At 37.6% G+C, this 17,088-nt stretch overlaps 1 pseudogene; it reads left to right on the forward strand.

Moving 5' to 3' along the window:
- Positions 1-14,637: 14,637 nt before the first annotated feature.
- Positions 14,638-15,825, forward strand: LOC140932238 (uncharacterized; annotated as a pseudogene).
- Positions 15,826-17,088: the final 1,263 nt, after the last annotated feature.

The raw sequence follows: 17,088 nt of genomic DNA on the forward strand, positions 1-17,088 counted from the left end.
TCCAAAATGTACTATAAAGTGCACACAAACACTTCAGATAAAATATAAAGTCCATAACATGACAATCAATATTACCTACCCAGTATTATTATAAAAAATGTGGCATATCCTTGACAAATTTTGCCAAAAAATCTTTCACAAATACTATGACGAAATACACCACTGCCTACAGTTGAACTGGGTATATGTGACTAATTCTAGCAACTCGTGACTGTAAAAATAAGTACATAAATGACATATTAACTACTATGAATTCTTTTTCTTACATTGGTACCAAGTCCTTGCTGCTTTGACTGACACTTCCCCCAGTGTCTGGCCAGGCGATCTAGAACAAGTGCATGATGCAACCAGTGCACAGCTGTCTCTTATAAAAAAGACACAGGCGAGTCAAATGAAGGCCACTCTTTTTGGCATCTGCAGTTAAACATGCAATTGTTCTGAGGAGGCACGCAGCCTCAAGGGAGCACAATTTTTCCAAATCACACAGAGAGAAGAGACCCCATGTGCAGAAACTATCACTTATTCTGTCTGTGATGTATTTTCACGACACCTTGGGCTATGTGCCCTAATGGCCAGAGAACACAGTAGTAAAAATTCACACATGACCTAGCTGTTGGCAAGCAGCACAGCATTGCACCAAATTTACACTCTTGCAATGCCTTGTCAGCTGTCTCCAGCTGAGAGAGTACAAAGGAAGACCAAGGTGAAAGATCTGTGTAAAATCTTTGACTGCAAGAGGAACAGATTGCAGTGCATGAAGCATATCGGCCAGTTGGCCCAGCTGTTGCCAAAACTTCTGTGTGTCCAGTTGGTCACAGGGCACTCTCTCTTCTGGGATGATTTGAGGAAAGTGGCTCGTGCAGTGAATTCCCAGCCAAATCAACAGTCAAAATTAGCTGCAATAGTTGCCATTCGGAGAAAACTTCCTCCGGCGTCCCCTTGGAGAGCATTCTTCACCTCAGAGAGGACTGCGGATGAGGAGGCTATAATCCAAAGATGTGGCTCCTAATGTGCAAGCAAAGAATTTTCTTTTCAGTGCATTAGTTCTGCATTTCTTGACACCTCTGGAGGGTGAATATTAAGGATTTCTTTCATATTGATATACAGTAAACTTAAATTTGTTGTTAAGATCTAGAGACATAATAGGAGAAAAATGCAAGTATTTAAACAGCAATTAATTTTGATATTCCACTTACTTATCCCTAAAATAGTTGGCTGAATAGTTTTCCCACAGATGATATTGTGCAACTATATTTTGACGTAAACAAAGTGGCAGGTGCAGTGAATTCCCAGTCAAATCAACAGTCAATATTTATAGCAGCATGTAGTTGCCAACAGTAGAATTTCCAAGACTTTCAGCTTTGTGTTACATAGAGGAGTAAGACAGTTTGAAATTGAGAAATCTGAAATAGCTTGCAAAATTTTTTTTCCCACAGATGGGATTACTTAACTCTATTTTCATGTAAATTCCAGAGGAAAAAAAGGTTCATTTAATTGTTCTGTTGACTAGCATGTCTGCCTTTCTCACATAAACACTTATTAAAGCTACAAGTCATTTATGGAAAGTGTATACTATTTAAGGAGATATGAGACAATAAAAACAATGGTTTGATAGTAATTTTGAGTAATCAATAATTATTTAATAATGTTATTAATTATTATAAATGTCACATACTTGTCACACAAGGTTTGCCTTCTGTACAAGAACCAGTGTTTAGCCTAAAATTTGAAACAGGTTCTTATTTTCTTAAATCTATAGAGAAAACATAATGCACAGTATGGGGTCCTTGGTCTGCGACTTTTCTGAACATGTTGAAAATTTCATCTAGAAAAAAAAGTAGGTAAAAAATGAATGTAGCCGACAATTTATTCATTAGTTTTCTTTCATATGGCAAAGTTTCGGCTTTTCTTCTGTTGCTCCTTGGTAGTACTGTTCGTTTTTCTGTGTTTGATGCTACAAAACTTTCTCTCCAATTTTGCACACTGGTTAACCTTTAGGAATGGAAGGGTTTGGAAAACTCCTAGGCCAAGTTGTTCAAAGGCCGATTAGCAGTAACCCCGTGTTGAATATCAAGACCAGTTTCTTTTTCTTTTGTTGAAATTTTTTTTTTGGATAATTTTCTCTATTCTTTTTTAGAGCATCCAGTCATCACATTATAGGCAAGGAGATACAATCATGCTATAAATTAATACTTAGCGCTCTGCGTAGGTAAAAATAAAAAATACAGCACCTTTTCACTCTATGAAAAATAAAAATATAGAGAATATATTCAGTGTGGTAGAAAATAATTACTAAAAACTGTATGTATTCAAGATATTAAGAAAAGAGAACTTGGAAACATCTATAAGGAATATTTTAACACATCCCTTTTATCAATCAAAAGGTTTCATTTATTTTGCAAAATGTAATCACACCAAAGTCACAGGTTGCAGACCAAGGACCACTATGCGAAATTTGGTGATAGTTTTCAAGAGTCGTTAAAACAAAAAATTCAAAGTCTTCAGCAAATTTGCTTCCAACGGCAGAAAAAGATTTATCTGAAAACCTATCCTGCAAAAAGGCACGTCTTCCTGTTGCGTTTTATTTATTCACAAGCAAAGTAAACATGACCACGTAATTTATGGTGCCGCAAAAGTACATGTACGAACTTCAAGAAAGATGAATTAACTTACTGTTCACAAGCTTGAATTTCACGTCTTCAGGTTTAGTTAAAACAGCAACACCATGGGGTTTTGTCCACAGACTCAATAATAATTTGACCAACACTCTCTTTCACCTCGCTGTTCAATATCCTTAGTTTTTAGCAGGGGAGGGGTAAACACACAATGATTTTTACACGTGGCATGAATTTTCTGCAATAAGGTAGTCTAGATTGTTGGATACTGTAGGTCATGAGAAACAGCTATGAATGCAGTATCTGCAACAGAAACAATACTGTGTAGTGTTAGAACTTAGCTTTTGGCTTGGGACACTAGGAAGCCCAAATCAGCTGGAATTTCATAGAAGTGTGTTATTTTACAATTGTCCTTTCTGAGTTCATGGACCATGAAGTGAATTTTGCTAGCAAGACAAAAGCAAGGCAAATTGCCATTATGACGTGTTTTGGATGGTGTTAAGTATGTCTTGGTTATGTATGACCACAGTAGATGAGTACAGTCATATATCAGTCAAATAATCAGAAAATGAAGTTGTCCATGTTGCAGCTCACTGTTACCCTTGCCTAGGACTGTATTTTGCTCTTATTCTTGAGCACGCTAACTTATGGCCATGAACTCAAATGAATAAATCCAAGGTGACACTCAGCGGCAATTTAACACTGGCAGTGCACTTAAGATGGATAACACCACAAGTTCTCTGTCCGAATTACCCTGATTTCCGGACAAAGATTTTTTTGTAATCTGGTTAAGCCACAAATGCATTATTGAAAATGCGGTCATGTATTGGTCCGATGGACGTGTTTTTAGTTTCAAAGGAAATGAAAATAACAAAGGCATTATCAGGAAGTCTGTTTCAACCATGCACGTGACATAATAATATTGTACAGCATCACTGACTTGAATGTCATGGAACTGGTTCAGGCAATAAAGTATGTAGCAGCTGTATTTACAATCTGTTTGCATGATATGAGTGAAAAAAAGGTAATCTCATTCTCTACAGTCATCAAGCAAGTCACTGAGGTCCACAGAGACAGAATTAAGGCTTTGCATGTTTAAAAAAGAGCACTGTTGTGGTGACAAACTTGATTTATAGTAAGAGCCAGTCAGTAAGTTGACCTATTTCATATGCTTTGTCACAAATCTCAATGTGATACTGTTCAAACAGCTTGAAAAGGGATTCATCTTGAGTAGGTTTTCTTTGCTGTGCTTTTGCAAGTACACAATCATTTCTCTTGCAATGATACCAACAATACTGACTTTGACACCTGTGATGGAAATTAGTCTTTGGGAGAGTTAAATGAAAAACTAGCAATAACAATCACCAAAAATACACTGAATAATAATGAAAGAACTCAATTAGGGCCCATAATCCTTACCCTTTGAGCTATTCCACCGAGCCGAATGACATAATATTATTCCTTGACAAGAAATTAAACATACAAATATAATTTCACTGGAAAATAGTTCAAAGAAAGCAGCAGAAGACAACGTGTTTTCTCTTTCACTGTGATCAGTGAACAACGCTGGATAAAAACTATCCAGCAAAAGAACAAAACAGACGATGCGTGAAAAGTTAGAGGAATGAATCCGCCATGTTGTTTCTCGTCCTCACATGAAAATTGTTGCTGATATACACACGAAAATGCCTCTGTTACACAAATATAGCACTGAATATATAACATGCGCACTCACAGGCTTGACAGGCTAGGGATTTCTTTTTGGTCCTATTTTTCTTCCATTTTCTTTCCATTTTTCTTCCACGTTCATAATAGCCAGGCGAGTCCCCGGCCCCCGGCTCTTGATGCTAGGTTTCATACTGATTAACATACTTAATTAACATCTAAAAGTAAAGTTAACAACTTTATTTATAAGTCGCTACTGAGAAAAAGAATCTCTACACCCATTAGAAGCCAAGAGAAGTGGCTCAGTGACCTTCAAGTCGAAAATGCAAGTGATATTGATTGGAAAGATGCAAACACAATCGCTTTCCACTGTACGGCTTCTACAAAATTAAGAACTTTTCATTACTAGTTTTTGCATCGGAGGAACAATGTTTAACAATTTTTAGTTCAAAAGGACCTCAAGAGTACTGCACTAACCAATCTGCACCTGACGGGACTCTCTAAATTTGCACCCTCTACCGCCATTGATCTTGTTATTCTTATTAGGAGAAATCATATATACTCGAGCAAACTTACAGGTACGTCTCCCTCCATGACTCTTTTTAAGGGCAAACTAAATTCCGTCATTGAAATGGAAAAATAAGAAGCACTCCGCTGTAATTCTTTCACCATCTTTTCAAACAAATGGAAATTTTTTCTTATTTAAATTTGTTGCTTGCACTTGTTACCCTCTAACTAATCACTTTGACTTAGCCATGTGTCCTGCAAAGTTGAGCCATCCACCATCCACCATTTACCGTCCTTTCCTTTTATTGTAGCTAAGCGAATTCAAGCATAAATGTAACCTCAGCAATTTTTATGTTTGTTTCATCAAGTTGTAATATGTATACGTTTTGTGTGATGTAAATTTAGCTTAAATAATAAATTAAATTTAAAAAAAAAAGGTTTCATACATGTGGTTATTTCTCATACAGATCAGTTTCATGTGATTTTAAGGACAATTTCATGGTGTTAGTGTTGTTTCTCTTACCTCCATGAAAGTGGTGAGGGATTAATTTTCATGAGCCATTAAGATGAAAAGGCCATGAAAGGTCATGGTCAATGAAAATTTTCAATTCAAGTCATCAGTACTCCTTTTTATGACAGTCTTCATATGCAACATTCTGCTGAGAGAATTAATGCCTGCCAAATATAGAAAATCTATTAACTTTTCCCTTCAAAAACTCTGAAGTACAACGCCTTACCACAATTAACTAAAAAGTTATATTACAATAAATATATGTTAATCATGATAAAATGAAAATTAAACGTAATATTATTCATCTTGTTGAAAGGAAATAGTTATATTGTATACATGTATTAGAATTTTCCTGCTTTGAACATGAAGTGAAGTTGAAGTTATAGGCAGCCGACTCTGGAAATGTAAGCGGCTGTGACAATATTGAGGGGCTGCAAGTTGTGAACTAACAATATCATAGTAAGGATAAACTATTATTGTTGGTCACTCTAAGAAGTTGAAGGGCAAGGATTACCGGTGTTTAACCAACTATGTTGGATTGCTGCATACTGTTTCTATGTACAAGTATCAACAACCTGTTTCTTTAGAGAACTTGATGATCTGAGTGAATAGTAAATCCTTCTTTTGCATATCATACCATGTAAGTGCAACCTAAGTATTTAAGGAGCTGTACGGGAAATCAACACTTACGTTTTTCTTTCATTTTGTATCTACAACAACTGTGACGAAAGTGTATTAAGACACCAGCCTGACTCAAATTAGCAGCAAACTGGCTGATTTTCTCAAAAAGAACACGGTCAAAAAACCTGAGAAGACTTATAAGTGTTAAAAATAAAGGACTTGTACATTTTTTTTTTTTTTAAACAGCTGATAAGTCTTTAAGTGCTTAAGAAATATTAAAGTGTTAAAACTTAAAATAGTTTGCAGTCTTAAAACACCCATTAAGCTAATGGCTTAATGACATTTTTGTGAAGGGCTAATTTCCTGGTTGTTTGTCTTATCTGCATCTGGGATGGAGATAGGGAAATAGTTAGAATTCCTTGCAGGCTCAAATCATGCAATCAATGCTTTGTGATTTATTGTTGGTTCAGATAGCAACGCAGGAACATCGTCAGTCTTTGACTCAATTTTCCCTCTGCCTTCCCCAGTACTCCATCCCGGCTGTTTTTTGGGTCATTTGGTAATGATGTTTTGGCGGGTTTTTCCGCCACCTTTGATGTTTGAGATCTAACAAGTTACAGTTTCTGTATATTCAATGTTTATCATTTATTAAACCGTCACGCTGGTGGCATATTTACTCCAAATCCTAGTAGTTATCATCTCTCTGCGCATCAAACTAGGCCCCAACAAACAGATCACGCAATTAGCTTTGTACACGATGATTGGCCCTAAACAAAAAAATACTTTTTCTTTAATGTTATTATGTTAGATCAAACGTCAAGAAAAATAAGTTACAGTTACCACCTTTCCTTGTTTTTCTTATAAACTTGTGTGGAAAAGTAAAATTTATCATTCTTAATGACATTTTCAATATTAGAAATAAAATGCATAGTATTTATGATAATATGAATTAGAGTGTGAGCTGAATACTTTTTACAATGTGAGGTTACTTTTTGCTGGTTGTCAATCGTATAATTACAGCGCTAGTTTTCTCTGCTTATAATTCATAGGGCAGCTGTAAAACCTCTGAATCAAAGATGCCAGCCAAGGTGGCCCTGGCATTTACAGCTGGCTAATGGTCAAGCTTATGGCTGGCTTCCCCGGCTAGCCTGGTCAAGCCAGGCCATTTGCTTTGTTGTAGTATTGGCTGGGCTGGGCTTCCCCGGCTCACCTGTTCAAACCAGGTTATTTACTCTTTCAAGGTATTGGCCGGGCTGGCCGCAGCTTCCCCCGCTAGCCTGGTCAAGCCAGGCCATTTGCTCTGTTATGGTATTGGCCAGGCTAGCTGCGGCTTCCCCGGATTTTTACCGCTTGGCCAGTCCGGCCTGTGGCTGGGCTGACCAAGGCTTTTGGGCCAGGCTTTGACCCCGGTCTACCCCGGTCTGACCAAGCTCTTGATGCAGGGGTAACAAATATTTGTTTTTTTGTTTTCTCAATTTCATTACTTATTAGGCTGTTACAGACTCAAGGGTTTCAATTAACTTCATAAATATTAGATAACTCACTGCTTAGATGAAGACACAAAACTTATTTCAAAGTTCGTGTCTGACTGAAGTGGGTCAAAGACATTGTAGGATACCAAATTATCAAGAGGCACTGAAGTGAAGGCTTAATGACACAATGCTAGAGTATTTGTAACTGTGTTTCAAAGGTCATGGGTTCAAATCCTATTCAAGCCATTGTTTCTTTGTGCCTTTTTCCATGTTTTTCCTACACCAGTATAAAAATATTTTCCCTGGGTATGTTTAAAACAATGTCGCATTTGATGTGCTTACAATAACCCTGCATTAAAGCAGTTACATCACCAGATAAAATAAAAGTTGCTGATAACTTGAAATAGCATTTTTATCAATGTCACAGTTTGACAGTTTTTCTTCCCATGATACATTCCAGGTGTTAGGTTCACCATGAGGATCAAAGGAACATATTTTGTTTTTGTTACACTGAATATAAGTACAGTCTTGAATTGTTCTAAAGGGTAATCTTGTGCCATATATGTTTCGACCATATGCCCAAATTGTCAAGAAGAAGGTTTGGTCTAGACACTTTGTCCCTTGTCTGGTTCAGTTATTGTTGTCACTCAGAAAGGTATTTTGAACAAGTTAGTTAATGCATATGTTCCACACTCTCAGAATAAACCAAGATAGAACTTTTTTATTTTTATCAATGTCACAGTTTGACAGTTTTTCTCCCCATGATACATTCCAGGTGTTAGGTTCACCATGAGGATCAAAGGAACATATTTTGTTTTTGTTACACTGAATATAAGTACAGTCTTGAATTGTTCTAAAGGGTAATCTTGTGCCATATATGTTTCGACCATATGCCCAAATTGTCAAGAAGAAGGTTTGGTCTAGACACTTTGTCCCTTGTCTGGTTCAGTTATTGTTGTCACTCAGAAAGGTATTTTGAACAAGTTAGTTAATGCATATGTTCCACACTCTCAGATTAAACCAAGATAGAACTTTTTTATTTCTTACTGTCAAGTGTTGGTTGCAGAAAAGAAGAACAGAATTGGTCAAGCAAGGAGAGGAAGAAAAGAAGTTACATTGGGTGTATGCAATTATCTTTTAGATTGGTAACATATTTGCTAACTGTGTTGGTCTTTCCATGAACCCATTGAAAGTAATGTGTAATGTTGGAGACGACAGAGTTCAAGAGAGTTCAAAGAGTTTGGCTATTTATTGGAAGGTAGTGCTAACTGAAAATTAATACGAAATCAGTGTGTAGTAGCATTTTGGATTACTCTGGTTCCCAAATAAACTTAATTTCTGTTTTCTAGTGAGTAAAAGACTAATGTTTGGTATAATCATATTTTCAACTTCCTTTCCTGTTAAGCACTTAATTTCAACTTGACATGTGCATCTTCTAATGTTTCATGTTCCCAGGACGCTTTGACTTTAACAACTACATAGCTGTCTGTGAAAATTGCAGCCAACAAATTTCTTTTTTTTTCCACTGTCTGTTTCCCAGGCTAAAATGAATGGCAGAAGAGGTTCGAATGCGCGCACTATTACTGCACTATACTTGGTTATCACATGAACATAGGGCAACTGCCAGCTCCAAAACAAATTTCTCCTTTATTGGCTGCTGTTGAGATGTCCTGTATAATCAAGGGAAATTTGACGCACGACTCTTTGACAAGGGGTAGACCAATTACTTTTACTGTAGATGATGCCATTTAACATCTAAGACAAAGCTCGGGCCAAACTCAAACTGAAGATTCATTTGCTATCACATTTGCCAGTAAAAATCTGTTGCTTTTTGATCTTTAAAGTATGGGGTATTAACTGGGTCGAGCGACCATGTTAGATCCACTAAGCATCCCAAAACAGTTCATTACCATGTAAAACCAATAACCCTTATTTACCCCAAATGTCCACGTTGGACAAGGTTTACTCATGCTCACTACTTTTTATCAACGTTTCACCACATTTACTCATGTTTACCCCTAGTAACCCTTGTTTCACGCTGTTCACCTATGTTTACCCTAGTTACCATCGTTTCACCACATTTACCCACTTTTACCTGGTTTCAGCAAATTTACCCACGTTCATCCCTAGCTAACCTGGTTTTACTACATGAAAAATTTTCTAAGCCCCAGAATTACGAAAATGGGCAACTCCATTACAGTCAATGAAGTTGCGAAAATATGACCCCATACAGCAGCACATCCCCATTAACCTCTCATAAGAAGTACCCCCTCCTCATGACATTATCTTGGAACATTTTTTGGTAACAGAAAAAAATTGGCACTTTTTATTATTACAAAGGCTTAATTTCTATTTGTACTTACTGGATTATTAAATTACACTTAATTCAACATTATTTTGTCTAATTATAATGTTAGTAAACTTTTAAATTTCCCTTTATGAGTAACAGGCATAGGGGACAGCAAAAGAATAACTAGTTATAAAACGAAAAAAGTGAAAGTGGAACACTCATATTTAAAGGGAAGTGCTGGCTTTTTTAAGGTGGCTGGTTTTGTCAGTAACAAAGTAAAACCCTCTAAATGTAATCATAGATAATCAGTCGTCTTTAATGCACCAAGTGTTGCCAGACACACCCAAGATGTTGGTTTCAACAACAGTAAAACCGACAACACAAGACAGAACTTCATTACAACCAAGCAAATTGATTTTGTTGGAAAGTCAACAAAATTTTGGCGACGAAAAGCAAGTGCCACATATGCCCATATCAGTAGACGTCATTAGCGGCAGATGTAACAGGTACGAATGAATGTTTTCATTGCATCATAGCAGTGTCAAAGAAAACAAAAACAGCTATTCTTAAAAATGTACTCACAACTGTCGAAACGGAGGCTTTCAGATGAAGGACCAGAGGCAAGAAAAGAATTGAATTTTCGATATAAACGCCAGAGGCCAAACCGCTTTAAGGACATTTCTCAACTGTATCTCTGTTCAGCTGAAACAACCCCGGCTTCATCAAATACTTGCGTGGAGAAGTGGCATTATTGGCCAAAGTATGTACTTACTGGATTATTAAATTACACTTAATTTAACATTATTTTGTCTAATTATAATGTTAGTAAACTTTTAAATTTCCCTTTATGAGTAACAGGCATAGGGGATAGCAAAAGAATAACTAGTTATAAAACGAAAAAGTGAAAGTGGAACACTCATATTTAAAGGGAAGTGCTGGCTTTTTTAAGGTGGCTGGTTTTGTCAGTAACCAAATAAAACCCTCTAAATGTAATCACAGATAATCAGTCGTCTTTAATGCACCAAGTGTTGCCAGACACACCCAAGATGTTGGTTTCAACAACAGTAAAACCGACAACACAAGACAGAACTTCATTACAACCAAGCAAATTGATTTTGTTGGAAAGTCAACAAAATTTTGGCGACGAAAAGCAAGTGCCACATATGCCCATATCAGTAGACGTCATTAGTGGCAGATGTAACAGGTACGAATGAACGTTTTCATCGCATCATAGCAGTGTCAAAGAAAACAAAAACAGCTATTCTTAAAAATGTACTCACAACTGTTGGAACGGAGGCTTTCAGATGAAGGATCAGAGGCAAGAAAAGAATTGAATTTTTGATATAAACGCCAGAGGCCAAACCGCTTTAAGGACATTTCTCAACTGTATCCCTGTTCAGCTGAAACATCCCCGGCTTCGTCAAATACTTGCGTGGAGAAGTGGCATTATTGGCCAATGTATGGCATATTCCAGGCAAAATGCTACACTGGTTTTCATCACAGTTGTTTAGATAGAATATTCGAGACTGGCAAATCTCTCTGGAAGCCAATTTTCGCACATAAACACATAACCTTACCCAGCAAAGAAACATTAACAGTGAGGTATATAAAGAATTGCACTTGTGAATAGGCAGTCCTGATTTTGACACTCATGGAAGTGAATCACTATTTATTTCATGGCTTAATGCAGTATCTACATAATGTAGAATACTTTACGGTTCATGAAATTGCACACGTACCGTATTTACACGTAAGTTGTTGACGTAATAGAAAATGAACGAGTGAGATTTCTGACCAAAACAAAGAGTGCATAAATACCGTACGAAGCACTTTCCACAGGGTATTATGTTTTTACATGAACATACATACATTTTTGTTCAAAATACTAAAGTTTTAATAAACTTTGCCAATAATATTGTGAAGTGAAATGATAGGATATAAGTAGTGGTAAAAAAATAAAAGGGTAAGGACAAAAAGCAATACACGAATCACTAGGAATCTCGCCCTTTTTGTTATTGTTTTTTTCCAGTTTATTGATAATTAGTAGAAAACAGGTTTGAATATATAACAGGAATTTGCCACTGTTTCCAATTGGCATTTTGTAGACACTGTACACCAACATACCACCTTGAGGTCAACTGAAAAGCTTTTTGTACGGTCTTTATCTTCACGTTATTTTCCAGAGTTCTTTTCCATAACTTCTCCAATGTGTCAGTAACTGAGAGGTAGTGACAGGTTTTGGGCATGGGGCCCTCTCTCAAGCCTGTTTGATTTGCAGATCAAATTAAGTTTTGTCACAGAGTTTGCCTTAAAGTGTTCTTCGCTGATCAGCCGCAGGATTCGTCCTTTAATCCCCAATTGTATGTTCCTATTGGCTGGAAATCCACGACGTCAAAAACCCAAACTCGAAGAAGAGCTCTTTCTTTTTTTGCGCAACTTTACGAAAGAACCACTCTGAAAGCAAACCATGTGGGAAGAACAATCCCAATAGACAGGAGAGAATGGAGCTCAAGGAACTTAAAACAACCAGAACCACTTACAAGAAAACCTGACACTGACATCTGTATGATGAACTCTCTTACTCTAAGGTCACCCTGGAAAAGCGGTAAGTTTATCATAACAAAGTAATATCAAGTGATTTGCCTGTATTAAATAATCTCCCTTGCTTCACACTGTTCTCATTAACAAAGTTTGTGTAGTAATCACAGCAAGCCTTGTTCATAAGGTAGGTTACCAAATTCCTTACTAACAAAAACCTAACAAATAAGGAAAACTGTTGCACATCTCAAGAAAACAATGTTGACATTTCTATTTATATTACCTTAATGATTTATATTATTTCCATCGCAGAAACAAAATTCAAAAATGAATCAAGGTACACATATTATAATGTATTGCCACCAAACCTGCAAACATTTTTGCATGAAGCTTACCATGTGATATGAAATTTTGAGGGCATTTAATGTCATTGATTACTAATTTGTGCCTTTTTGAACCAAAATTTTTGTTCATCTAGATTTCTAATTTTACTGCTAGCAACAAATTATTTTCACACATTTCATGTAATGATAACTTAATACAATTTGTCTAGTTATTGAGAAGTTTCTGTATTTCAACTAACGGGGATCACAAGGAAAACACTTTGTGAAAACATCATATGCCCAAAAAAAAAATTTCAAGTCTTTTTCACAGTCAGTTTTTGTTGTCTTTTTATATGAGTGATATAAAGTATACTTATTGTATAACAAGACACATGGGTGAAAAGTTATCTGACTTTTCAAATGTCCCAAATGTAAAAGGTTTATCAATAAAATGAATTCAGTGATATTGTGGATTATTTATTGATAGAGGGGAACAACATTGACGTAAAATTGACGTCAATAACGACTATCAATAGTACTACAACAGCTTTGGCCTGTCACTGTTCTTCTGCAGATTTTGCTGCCCTTAACTATGAACTCACTTCACACCATCGCCCTTAGAGCCATCACTGATCCGATTGAAGCAAAGAGGCTTCATGAAAAAAACCCACTCATGCGAGATCTGTTTACAGAAGAACACAGACGGAAATTTACGCAAGTAATATCACAACTCATATGTTTGTCTACTTCTCCATGCGCTGAATGGTGTTATTTCTACGGACATAGTTTAGCGTTTGGAGGGCTTATTTGCCAGCATTGTTGCAGAATTCTAAAAGAAACGACAATGGATTGATTTAAAAGTAGCTCGAAAGAAGGGAGCTTCAGAAAAGATTCAAACAGAATTAGAACAACACTTTAGAAATACTAACTTGTACCTATAGTGTTTGTTACAATCTCTGTTTTACTAATTTTATAGATCAACACTTTACAAGTTAACAAGGTAGAAATTCTGTTATGTCACATCACGGTCAAGACAAGCTGATGATCACCACTGCAGACATTGTCAAAGACTCACTTTTTTAGATTAACAATCGATGGAGCACTGTCCCAACTAAATCAAAATTTCTCTATTACTACGTACAATAGTGAAGTCGCCACAATTAAAACATTATATAAAGGAACATAAGTTGCGCTTTTACCTTAAATGTCCCTGCTAAAAGTGTTTATGGTTTAAGATAATTCTTTATCAATTTTATAGATATACGCTTGACGAGCTATTCAGCTTGAAATTTTGTTATGCCACTTTGTGGGTCAGAAACGATAAAGATTTTTATTGTAGACATTGTCTTTAACCAGCTTTTTTTAATTAAAATCAATGGAACAATTTTTAATCGTAATGTTTCGTCACGCGAATTTTTTGATAATGGAATAATACAAATTACAAAATTATACAACAAAACCTGGATATCGCTCTTTGATGAATGATTTTGTTCTTCTGTTTTAGTAACACGTTAAAGGTGAATGTGTCTCGTAAACCATGTCTGTTTACGCAGTGGCTTTCAGTGCATAACAGTATGTGTTCACACTCTCAAAGGACACTTTTAATTGATGATCTTTATCTTTTCAATGATGAATTGTTATTTAGAAAGTTTTACAACTCAATTGTAAAAACGCAGTTAATGGAGCGTGACGCCCTCAATCAACAACATGTAACGCAGTGTTATGCTATAGCCCCTATCAAATCTCATAGAAGTTTACTCGTGGTAGGTAAAACTACTGGGTAGTACGTAAAATCACGGCTATAGCTGGGAAACTACTGATACAATAGCAATCCTTGTTTTTATTGCAGTTGAGGCTAGTTTTCTAATGTATCGCTCCTTTTGTATGGCTAGTAAAAATAATTTTCCTCATGCATATCTCGTGGAGCACTTTAGGTGCACGTTCTATTCTGTAGTACAGTATTTTTCATTGGCTTACCTTGTGATAGCACTCGGACTATAAAAGGTCTAGTAAAAGTCCTGTGTCTCATTCCGAGCTGTATTGCGAAGTTGGTTACTTCAACCATCCTAAAGTTTTGTAATTCTCATGCTTGTCAATGGCTCGTCCGCGTAAGCATGTTTCCACTGGCCGCCCTCAAAAACAAAACGATTTGGCTTCGCTTTCGACCGAAGTTCTTCGTCTTCGCCTTCAAGCACTCAACCTTACGATCACGGTAGGCAAAGCAACCCTCATCTCACGTCTTAACTTGGCGACTGGGACAAAACAGCCCCGCTCGACCTCAAATTCGCAAGCCCGACGTGCCCGGACGAAACGTTTGGCACCGAGAAGTCAGCCAGTTAGGGCCACTAACCGCCGCTCCCGCAGAATCCTCAACCGAACAAGCAAATTTGGAGAACCCTGGTGATGACTCTTCGAGCGTTGCGTCTGGTGGCGACCTTAACGAAATCATGGAGGAATTTTCCTCGGACGACTCGCCCGATCCTGTCCAAGCCGGACCTTTCACCGCCGCTTAACTGGCCGCCATACAGGACACTGTCAGGTCCTCGCTCGACCAAGCGTTGCAATCATTCCCCTGGTCTTTACGGCACGACCAACAGCCTGGCACTTTCAACACTCTATATCGCAGGCCAGGATCAGCTTCTCCTGTGGGTCTCAACTGCCGCTGGAGCAGAATTTACAAGATAAAATTCTCCGGGGTGAGTACAGCGATTTTTCTTTGTTGCTCCCCGACTCGCTAGCCAGGCCCCAGGCCCCCGATATCCAACTTCGGGTAGATGATTTAATCCCAGGCTCCTCCCCAGTAACCATGGTCCGCAAACGGAAACCTGTTATTGACAGTTTTTATAAGTGGTTAGACACCTTCACCGCGTATGCGTTGGTCATTGTCGGCTCCCATCCACGGCGATCCCTTGAACTGTTCAAATACCAGCAAATCATTAGTAGGGGGGCCTCCAAATTCCAGGGTACCGCTTTTCTGGCCTACGACAAACATTTTCGCCGCCAATCCGAAAATGACTTATGCATTAGCTGGGACCAGGTGAATGTAGAACTTTGGACGGTAACCTTCTCTGGCCTGGCTAAGCCTCACTGCCTTGTGTGTTCTAGCCCCCACCACAGCCAAAGTTCCTGCCCCAACGCCGATCCTTTCCACCAGCCCTCCAAGAACGGGCCCCGTCTGCTTTCGTTTCAACAGATCATCCAGATGCAACTCGCATCCCTGCCCTTTCCCCCATGTCTGCCGCCATTGCCGATCCGCAGACCATTCCATCGTCGCCTGTCCTAGCAGTTTCTCCAAGGCCAACCGCCGCTCAAACGGATCCAGTAACACGAGCGATCACAGCAAGCGATAAAGTCCAGCTCCAAGCGAGGAACATTGCACCACCGGTTTCTACCCCCATAAACATTGATGTTTTATCAAAGGAACTTTCTGGTCACCCGGATAGTCATTTTGTAGCTAACTTAATTAATTCCCTCCGTTATGGCACACCCGTTGGTTATATAGGCCCCCGTCAGCCCCGGGTTATCCTGTAATTTACAATCGGCTGCTCACCACCCAGACGTAGTTTCATCCAATCTGACCAAGGAGATCGCACTGGGTCGCGTAGCAGGCCCCTTTCAGTCTCCCCCACTTCCTAATCTAAAAAAGCCTAGCTAAAGGAACTACGACATTAACTGATAAAAATATTATGGAATATTCTAGATATTTTAGACGTGAGGACACTTTTAACATACAACATTATTTAAATGCAAAACACCGATTTCTAAATGTGTATAGTCAATGTCCTCATGAAAGAACGTAGATTAATATAATTCACTGATCACCTTATCGCCGATCTAAGCTTCAATCATTCAAAATTCTGCCGCTTTGTAGGTTTACAACATGGCTGTCCACAGATTTAAGTCAATCACACTTTTCCCGCCTTTTTGTGACAAAATGTTAATAGATCCGTTAATATATTTTAGAAAAGGGGTTTTGTTCTCGAATGATTTGCGCTGCTATGTAGAAGCAGAAACAAATCAATTGTATGAGAGAATTTTGTAAGCATAGCTCCGGCTGTAAATATAGTGAGTCTTTTTTCATAATTGTAAATAATTGTAGTTTGATGGAAATATAATTTTTTTTAAAGAGATTTGCATGGCGGCATCCTTTTATTTTCATATTTTCAAACAATTTCAAGTCTTTTTCACGGTCAGTTTTTTTTCTTTTTATATGAGTGATGTAAAGTATAATTTTTGTACAGCAAGACAAATGGGTGTAAATTATCTGACTTTTCGAATGTCCCAAATATAAAAGGTTTATTAATAAAATGAATTCAGTGATATTGTGGATTATTTATTGATAGAGGGGAATAACATTGACGTAGAAGTCACATCAATAACAACAATCACTTTGGACTGTCACTGTTCTTCTGCTGATTTTGCTGTCCTTAACTATGAATTCACTTCAAACCATTGCCCTTAGAGCCATCACCAATCCAATTGAAGAAGCAAAGAGGCTTCACGAAAAACACCCACTCACGTGAGATATGTTTAAAGAAGAACACAG

This window comes from Porites lutea, chromosome 3, assembly GCF_958299795.1.
Source record: "Porites lutea chromosome 3, jaPorLute2.1, whole genome shotgun sequence".
NCBI lineage: Eukaryota > Metazoa > Cnidaria > Anthozoa > Scleractinia > Poritidae > Porites > Porites lutea.